At 39.4% G+C, this 9,276-nt stretch overlaps 1 protein-coding gene across 14 annotated transcripts in view; it reads left to right on the forward strand.

The window, feature by feature from the left end:
* magi2a (membrane associated guanylate kinase, WW and PDZ domain containing 2a) overlaps nucleotides 1-9,276 on the forward strand; it is a 682,885-nt gene that overhangs the window by 670,200 nt on the left and 3,409 nt on the right. The gene's annotated exons all lie outside the window — the stretch shown is intronic.

The following is a 9,276-nucleotide window of genomic DNA, read 5'->3' on the forward strand; positions in this document are numbered from 1 at the left end:
GCCACAACTGTCCACTTTAAATTAGCAAGGAGAATCAACCTGTCTCTCCTCAGGACTTGGGACAATAGTTGATCAAGGCAGAAGTAATCTACCAAACAGAAATTGAGCAAGATTAAATTTTATCTTGTATGATGGCAGTTTTCTTTATGGAATGGCTTATTTAAGAAACAAAATATTGTCCGGGAGTCCTCACTTAAAGTTGGGGGTACATTCCTGAAAGTTGCAACTTTACGTGAATCATGGTTTCCCATAGGAGTTAATATTAAAGTCAGAGTTGGGTATCTTAGGATAATGTTTTGCCTAGAAAAGGCATGGGTAAAACTGTGCTTTCCTAGCCAAGAAAATGCAAAACTAAAGGAATCACTTTTAATATGTCAGAAACACTGTATAAATTTAAATTAGACAACACTCATCATTTTCTCTTCAGCAGCCCCTCTGGGATTAATTGCTGCTACACCAATTGATGGGTGCTAAGATGATTGATAAGTTCAACATACAATCTATAGACTCTGTCATGTTTGGACAGGTTTTGCTTGCAATGTCAGTATCCTCCTGCATTAGTGCCTTCCCAAATGGACCTGCTCTCATTTTGGTTAGTCACAATGAGTTGTTGAAGGTGTTTGAATTTCTAGAAATGTTTGAAGACATCAATACAATATTTCATTAGTGGTGGCTTGAAGTAATCCAGAGCTTCAGTACTTGGCTTTGGACAAGACTTTGCTATTGAGATTCTTTGGGAGATATTGTTGGTTTTGAATTGAGGCAGCATCAAGCGACAAGGCATTGATAGAGTGAATGGGGTGAAGGGTTAGGATCACCAATATTTTACTCTTTGTAACAGTCAATGGCATTATTGATTCTTCTGTTTCCTCTGGTATTGTGCTGTCTGTTCAGGGTATTCTCCAATCCCCAACTCCAATTTCTTCCATTTTCCAATACCCCTCGATTCCATTACTGATTAAACATCTATGTTTGCCTTCAGTGTACTTAAGAATGCAGTCTTTACAGCCATCATCACTACAGAATTTCACAGATTCATTAGCCTCTTCAAAAAGAGATTTCTCCTCATCTCTGTCTTAAATGGGCAACACCTTACTGTGAGATTATACTGTCTGGTCCTAAATTGTCCCATAAGGAGAAACGATGTCTCAACATCTGCCCTATTAAACTTTCAGAATCTTAGATTTTTCATTCTTCTGTAAAGTACAGGCTGTAGTGAGTTCAGGTACTACTAACTCAATGTCTCCTCATAAGAACATCCCTCCATAGTTGGGATCAACTTAGTGAACCTACTCTGAACAGTTTTCATTACCAGCTTTCTGCCATTTTTCTCCTTTAAATTATGTACAGCTACTCTACTCTCCCTACCAAAGTACATAACCTCACGTTGCTGCACATCATATTACATCTGCCAAGTTTTTTGCCAATTCAGCTAAGCTGTCTATATCCCTGTGTAGACTCTTTTTGTCATCCTCACCACTTGCACTCCCACCTATTTTTGTGTTGTCTGTAAACTTGCCGATAGTACCACTCACTTCTGTCTTTGAAGGCACATATGTTGTATGTAACTGTGGCCCCAACACTGAATGCTGTTGTACTCCATCAGTTACAGATTGCCATCCTGAGAATGCTCCCCTTACTCAACTTTCTGTCATCTTACTAGAATCATCGAGTCATAGACTCCTAACAGTGCAGACAGATGCTGTTCAACCCATTGAGTATGCTATACCCCTCCAAAAACCATCCCACCCAGACCCATTTTATCCCTGTAACCCCACATAGGGGCTTGCCCCATGACTAAATCGTATAGCCTGTAAGGCCTTGGATACTATGGGGCAGTTTTTAGCATGGCCAATCACCCAACCTGCACATCTTTGGATTGTGGGAAGAAACTAGAGCACCTGGTGGTAACCCACGCAGAGACAGGGAGAGCATGCAAGCTCAACACAGACAGTCACGTGAGGCTGGAATCAAATTCCTTCCTTCAGAAGGGTGAGGTGGGATCTAACTGAAACTTACAGAATACTGAACGGCCTTTACAGAGCGGAAGTTGGGAAGATGTTTCCGTTGGTAGGAGAGACTTGGACCCAAAGGGACAGCCTTATCGTAAAGGGAAGACTTTTTAGACAGAGATAAGGAGAAACTTCTTCAGAATCTATGGAATTCACTGCCACAGAAGGCTGTGGAGGCCAGGTCTTTGAGTATATTTAAGACTGAGATAGATAGGTTCTTGATTGTAAAGGGGATCAAGGGTTATGGGGAGAAAGCAGGAAAATGGGGTTGAGAAATTTACCAGTCATGATTGATGGTGGAGCAGATTCAATGGGCTGAATAGCTTAATTCTTGCTCCGATGTCTTATGGTCAAATCTGGGTCCCTGCCATTGTGACTCAGCAGTTTTAACCACTGTGTTACTGTGTTAGCTAATTCTTATCACATTAATATACTATCCTCAATACCAAGAGCTTTTATCTTAGTGAGTCACAGAGTTATTGAGATGTACAGCATGGAAACAGACCCTTTGGTCCAACTCGTCATGCCGACCAGATATCCTAAAGATATCCTTAAGTGTTGTAATTGTACCTGCCTCCACCACTTCCTCTGCCATCTGATTCCATACATGCACCACTCTCTACGTGAAAAAGTTGCTAGTTAGATATCTTTTAAATCTTGCCCCTCTCATCTTAAACCTATGTCCTCTGGTTTTGGACTCTCCCACTCCTGGAAAAAGAATATGTCTATTCACCCTTTCCATGTCCCTCATGATTTTATAAACTTCTGTAATGTCACCCCCTCAGCCTCTGAAACTACAGTGAAAATAGCCCCAGTATATTCAGCTTCTCATTATAGTTCAAACCCTCCAACTTTGGCAATACCCTTGTAAATCTTTTCAGAATCCTTCCTTTAACAGTATCCTTCCTGTATCAGGGGGGACGAGTATTCCAATAATGGCCTAACCAGTGTCCAGTACAGCCACAAGATCTCCAAACTCCTATACTCAATGCACTGACCAATAAAGGCAAGCATACCAAACGTCACCTTCACTATCCTATCTACCTGTGACTCCGCTTTCAAGGAATTATGAACCCACTCCAAGGTCCCTTTGTTCAGCAACACTCTCCAGGACCTTACCATTAAGTGTATAAATCCTGCCCTGAGTTGCCTTTCCAAAATGCAGCACCTCACATTTATATAAATTAAGCTCCACCTGCCAATCCTCAGCCCATTGTCCCAAATGATTACAATCACATTGTTCTCAGGTAAACTTCTTCACTGTCCACTGCACCTCCAATTTGGTGTCATCTGCAAACTCACTAACCATACCTCATATGTTCAGATCCTGTGTGGCATCTTATTAAACACCTTTGGAAATCCAAATAAATTGCATCTAATGGTTCTGCTTTATCTATCCTGCTTGTTAATGCCATCAAAAATTCTCATAAATTTATCAGGCATGATTTCCCCGTCTTTAAACCATGCTAATTCAATTTGATTATATTATGTATTTCTCTGCTATTACATATTTTATAATAGATTTCCTAATGACACATTTTAAGCTAAACAATTTATAGTTACCTTTTTTTTGTATCCCTCCTTTTTTAAATAAGGTTTTTGCATTGCCAGTTTTTCAAACCTTCTATGAGTTGTCCATAATCAAAGGTTTCTGAGGTGATTACTACCAGTTCATCTGCTATTTTAGTAATTAAGTTTTTTGGTATTTTAGGGCACAACCCATAGGTCCAAGCAACCTATTGATCTTTAGCCCCATTAGTTTCCCTTGTACTTTTTCACCAGTGATATATGTTCTGTTTATCTCCTCTCTCTTCTCCCATGCCTCCTCATCCTTTTATCTTTGATTATTTAATGTATTTGGGATGCTGTTCGTGTCTTCTACCTCAAAGATTTGTGCAAAGGATTTAGTCAACTTCTTTGCCTTTTCCTGGTTCCCTGTTATTACTTCCTCAGTCTCATTCTCTAAGAACCCTATGTTTACTTTGGCCTTCTTATCCTTTTCATATATTCAAAGACGTTCCTATCTGTTATCATATTTCTTGCTAGTTTACTCTCAACCTTTATTTTCTCCCTCGTTATAATATGTTTGGTCATTTTTTAATGGTTTTTAAAAAAAATTCACCTCTAACTATTAATCTTTGCCACGTTATATGTTTTTCTTTCAATTTTATACTGTCCTTAACTTCCTTAGTTAACCATGAATGGTTTATTCCCTTTGTAGAATCCTTCTTCCTCACTAGAGTATGTAATGAACTATTTTCTTAAATGTTTGCCACTATCAATTGTCTTTTCTGCTCATCCACTTTCCCAGTCCACTACATCCAATTCTGCCATTATTTCATCATAATTATTCCTGCCTAGGTTCAGCACAGGTGCATCCAATATTTCCCACTCTCAAACTGAATACTAAATTCTGCATGTGTGGTCACTGTTCTCTTGAGGATCTTTCACTCTGAGATCATTTATTGAACCCACTTCATTATACATGGCAGATCAAGAAGTTGGATCTACAATATATTGTTCCAGGAAACTATCCTGAATACGCTATCTGAATTCTTTCTTATGGCTTCTGCCAATTTTATTTTCCAAAGGTACTTGAAGATTAAAGTCACCCATGATTAATGTTCAAGCATTTTATATGTCCTCATTGTCTCCTGATTTACTGTCTGTCCTACGATATACTGTTAGATATCAGTGTTGTCTTCCCAGAGTTATTTTTTGACTCCGACATCTTCGAATCCAAGATTGTTTCTTGTTCCATCAAGTAATAACAAAACTAGCCTCAGTCTTTTTCTTTCTGCCCATCATTTTCAAAAGTCATATACCCCTAAATATTTTGTTCCCAACTGTGATCTTGTAACCAGATCTCTATGGCTATATGATCATTTCCATTGACCTCTTTTTATGCTGTTAATTCATTTCCGTTCTGAATACTATGTGCATTTTTCCTTTTACCATTTTTCCCCCCTTTGACCTTATTTGCTTTTATTTTTATGTTTGTAAACACTGTCCCTTCCTATTGCATCCCAGGTATTATTAGGCAAGTAGCTGCACTGCAGTTCTGTCATATCCCTTTACTTTGTAAGTTTACATATCTCCTCTCTCCATGACATCGTCACAGGAAGTGATGCTGACTGCACTCAATCAAGTATTAATAATTTCAGACCGATATACGATATGTCACTAGGCAGGGCATGTAGTGAAAAATGTAGTCTTTAGAATAACTTGATTTATTCATTATCTGTCATTATCTGTCAGCCAAGTTTACAACAAGACCAAGGAATCAGTACAATAAAAATGTATTATGGACATGATCCACAATAAATCTAGATGACAAAGGTCTGTTTCACAAGTCAAAGAATATCTTGAGGGAAGTTCAGAAACAGATGATAATAGCTGAGTCGATGGCAGAGTCCACAAGAGCAGAACCTGGAGAGGTGAGTTGCACAGGAAAAAGATTGGAAAGATGAACTCCAAGTGGTGCGATGGGTGGGAAGTCAGCGAGAAAATCATGGGACTGCAGCCCATAAGGTTACAGCAACAAGCGCTTGATGGGCCCCTCAGCAGATGGATTGGAGCCAGGGTAGTTAAAAAGGTGGTGAGGAAAATATTTCAAGAATTAAGATTTAATAAGTCAACTGTAAAAGTAAGGAGAGATCAAAGGAGGGGAAAAAAAGATCAAAGTCAGCAAAATGTAAATATTTACTTTTAAAAATTAGTTATAGTATTTGGTTAATATTACAATATTAAACTGGAGGTGATATTGAATTATCCTTATTGTATTAAAAATATTTGTTGAGCATTGATGTATATGGATTGAAAGAGCACACAAACTGGGTAACCCAGAGAGACTGTTTCTGTAGTTTTAATGCAAGACTATGGACTAAAATAATTATTTTAAACTCGTGTGGTGTGCACTCCTTGCTGGCCCCGATTTTGAATTGGCTAGCATTAAACTTGAAATTCTGACTCTATCATTAGTTTTAAAATTTAACAAAACTGCAGCCATTAGATTAAGTAAACATATGTGTAAATAAATGATCAGGAGTAGTGATTATACACATTTTCAATACATAGGACCGTTATCTATGACTCTATGCTAGCTGAAGGAATGCACCTTTAAATACAAAAACTGTGAAAAGACTGTAGATTAGGAACTGATGCATTTTTAACATTGTTTCTAATTTTGCAGTTAATAAAAAGCTGCTATGTCATTTTGTTTTAATTTGTACAAAATAGAAACAAAAACCAACAATTCTTTGACTATTGAATACAGTGTAAAGTATAGGAAATTAGAGCTTTTAAATTGTGGTGCATTTTCCCTTACTTTGCCTGTCATTAACTGTTTCAAAGAAAGTTGGCAATTCATGAAATTCTTCTCATTCCTTCATAAGCATTCTTGCATGTGTTGATGTATATTTTGTTCCACAAATCCACTTGACACAAGTTTCAGTACAATGGCAGATGCTTTATTATCAGAAAGCTGGCAAGAGATTCTAAATGTCCCTAAAAGTAGTCGTGCATCTACTTGTCCACGAATCTCTGCCCTGCACACAAAGACAGTTTTTTTTATAGGGATTAAACAAAAGGTTCATCAGTCACATGGTCAATTGTCATTACATAGTTTAAGATAGGTAATTATGAATTTACAAAACCCAATGAATGTTGATGTCCTGTGATAATTTGTGAATGGATTACAGGGACTGGTTATCGTATTCTTCTTGATCATGTGTTGATAGGAAGAAATTAAAACAGAAGGGTTTTGCCTGTTCTCAATGGGTGATTCACATACCTATGCTAATATGGAGGGGAAGTAAGACAATGGGAGCAAGCGGCAGTTTAACAGGGTTGTGGCCAAGGCTATCAATCTTGTCTGGGAAGGGCTACAGGGGAATCCACATGTGTGGCTCCACTAGGCTCCTCTTCTGGGATACAGTCAGCCTCCCTCCTACTGAGATGTTCTGTCTATATTGTAAGAGGACAGACTTCCAATTGATACTGCAGTGAGTCTTTTTGGCAGCGGAATGTTTGACCCTTGAGTGCCCAATGTGCCTTGAAGGAGAAGTAAAACATGGAATTGATCCCTTGTGGCTTTCTAACTTCCTCACATATCCCTTGTTACTTCAGGACATTCCATACTAAATATTAAAATAATAGTTGAAGTTGACAATAACTATACATTTATATTTAAACTTTTATTTAATTACACCCTTTTCATATATCCCTCAATTATTGGAAAATTTGAGGCAATTTAAACTTGTAAGATTACAAATTAAAAATTGTAAAGTAAATGCACAATTCAAAAAAAGAACATAAGTAATAATCAGTAATTTGATACTTGGTCAGATTTAGCCCAGGTCAATATAGGATCCATCCATGTGACTGAGGGAAACGAGAGAGAAAATAGCTGGGGCCTTAACAAATATCATTGCATCATTTTTGAACACGGGGGATGTCCTGGAGGACTGGAGAATTGCTACTATTGTCCCCTTGTTTAAGAAGGGTAGCAGGGATAATCCAAGTAATCATAGACCGGTGAGCCTGACATCAGTGGTAGGGAAGCTGATGGAGAAGATACTGCGGGATAGGGTCTGTTCCCATTTAGAAGAAAATGGACTTATCAGAGGTAGGCAGCATGATTTTGTGCAGGGAAGGTCATGTCTTACCAACTTAATAGAATTCATTGAAGAAGTGACAAAATTGATTGATGAGGGAAGGGCTATAGATGTCCTATTCGTGGACTTCAGTAAGGCATGTGATAAGGTTCCCCATGGTAGGCTGATGGAGAAGGTGAAGTCATTTGGGGTCCAGGGTGTACTAGCAAGATGGATAGAGAACTGGCTGGGCAACAGGAGACAGAGAGTAGTAGTGGAAGGGAGTCTCTCAAAATGGAGACCTGTGACCAGTGGTGTTCCACGGGGATCTGTGCTGGGACCACTGTTGTTTGTGATATACATAAATGATTTGGAGGAAGAAATAAGTGGTCTGATTAGCAAGTTTGAAAATGACACTACGATTAGTGGAGTACCAGATAGTGAAGGAGACTCTGAGAATACAGCAGAATATAGATAGATTGGAGAGTTGGGGAGAGAAATAGCAGATGGGGTTCAATCCGGGCAAATGTGAGGTGATGCATTTTAGAAGATCAAGAGGGAACTTTACAGTAAATGGAAAAGTCCTGGGGAAAATTGATGTACAGAGAAATCTGGGTAATCAGGTCCATTGTTCCTTGAAGGTGGCAACGCAGGTCAATAGCGTGGTCAAGAAGGCATGCGGCATGCTTTCCTTCATCGGACAGGGTATTGAGTACAAGAGTTGGCAGATTATGTTACAGTTATACAAGACTTTGGTTCAGCCACATTTGGAATACTGCGTACAGTTCTGGTCACCTCATTACCAAAAGGATTTGGATGCTTTGGAGAGGGTGCAGTGGAGGTTCACTAGAATATTGCCTGTTATTAAAAGTGCTAGCTATGAAGAGAGGTTGAGTAGATTAGGATTATTTTCATTAGAAAGACAGAGGTTGAAGGGAGACCTGAGGTCTGCAAAATCATGAGAAGTATAGATAGGGTGGATAGCAAGAAGCTTTTTACCCCAGAGTGAGGGACTCAATTACAAGGGGTCATGCGTTCAAAGTGAGAGGGGAAAAATTTAGGGGAGATATACATGGAAAGTTCTTTATGCAGAGGGTGGTGGGTGCCTGGAATACATTCTGGATCAGTGGTGCTGGAAGAACACAGCAATTCAGGCAGCATCCGACGAGCAGCAAAATCGACGTTTCGGGCAAAAGCCCTTCATCAGGAATAAAGAGAGCCTGAAGTGTGGAGAGATAAGCTAGAGGCGGGTGGCATTTTTACAAGAGATAGGGTGGGAAGAGGTGTAATCCAGGTAGCTGTGGGAGTCGGTGGGTTTGTAAAAAATGTCAGTGTCAAGTCGATCGTCACTAATGGAGATGGAGAGGTCCAGGAAGGGGAGGGAGGTGTCAGAGATGGTCCAGGTAAATTTAAGGTCAGGGTGGAATGTGTTGGTGAAGTTGATGAATTGCTCAACCTCCTCACGGGAGCACAAGGTGGCGCCAATGCAGTCATCAATGTAACGGAGGAAGAGGTGGGGAGTGGTGCCAGGGTAATTACGGAAGATCAACTGTTCTACGTAGCCAAAAAGAGACAGGCATAGCTGGGGCCCATACATGTGCCCATGGCTACCCCTTTGGTCTGGAGGAAGTGGGAGGATTCAAAGGAGAAATTATTAAGGGTGAGGACCA

The sequence above is a fragment of the Chiloscyllium plagiosum genome, chromosome 23, assembly GCF_004010195.1.
Source record: "Chiloscyllium plagiosum isolate BGI_BamShark_2017 chromosome 23, ASM401019v2, whole genome shotgun sequence".
NCBI classification, from domain to species: domain Eukaryota; kingdom Metazoa; phylum Chordata; class Chondrichthyes; order Orectolobiformes; family Hemiscylliidae; genus Chiloscyllium; species Chiloscyllium plagiosum.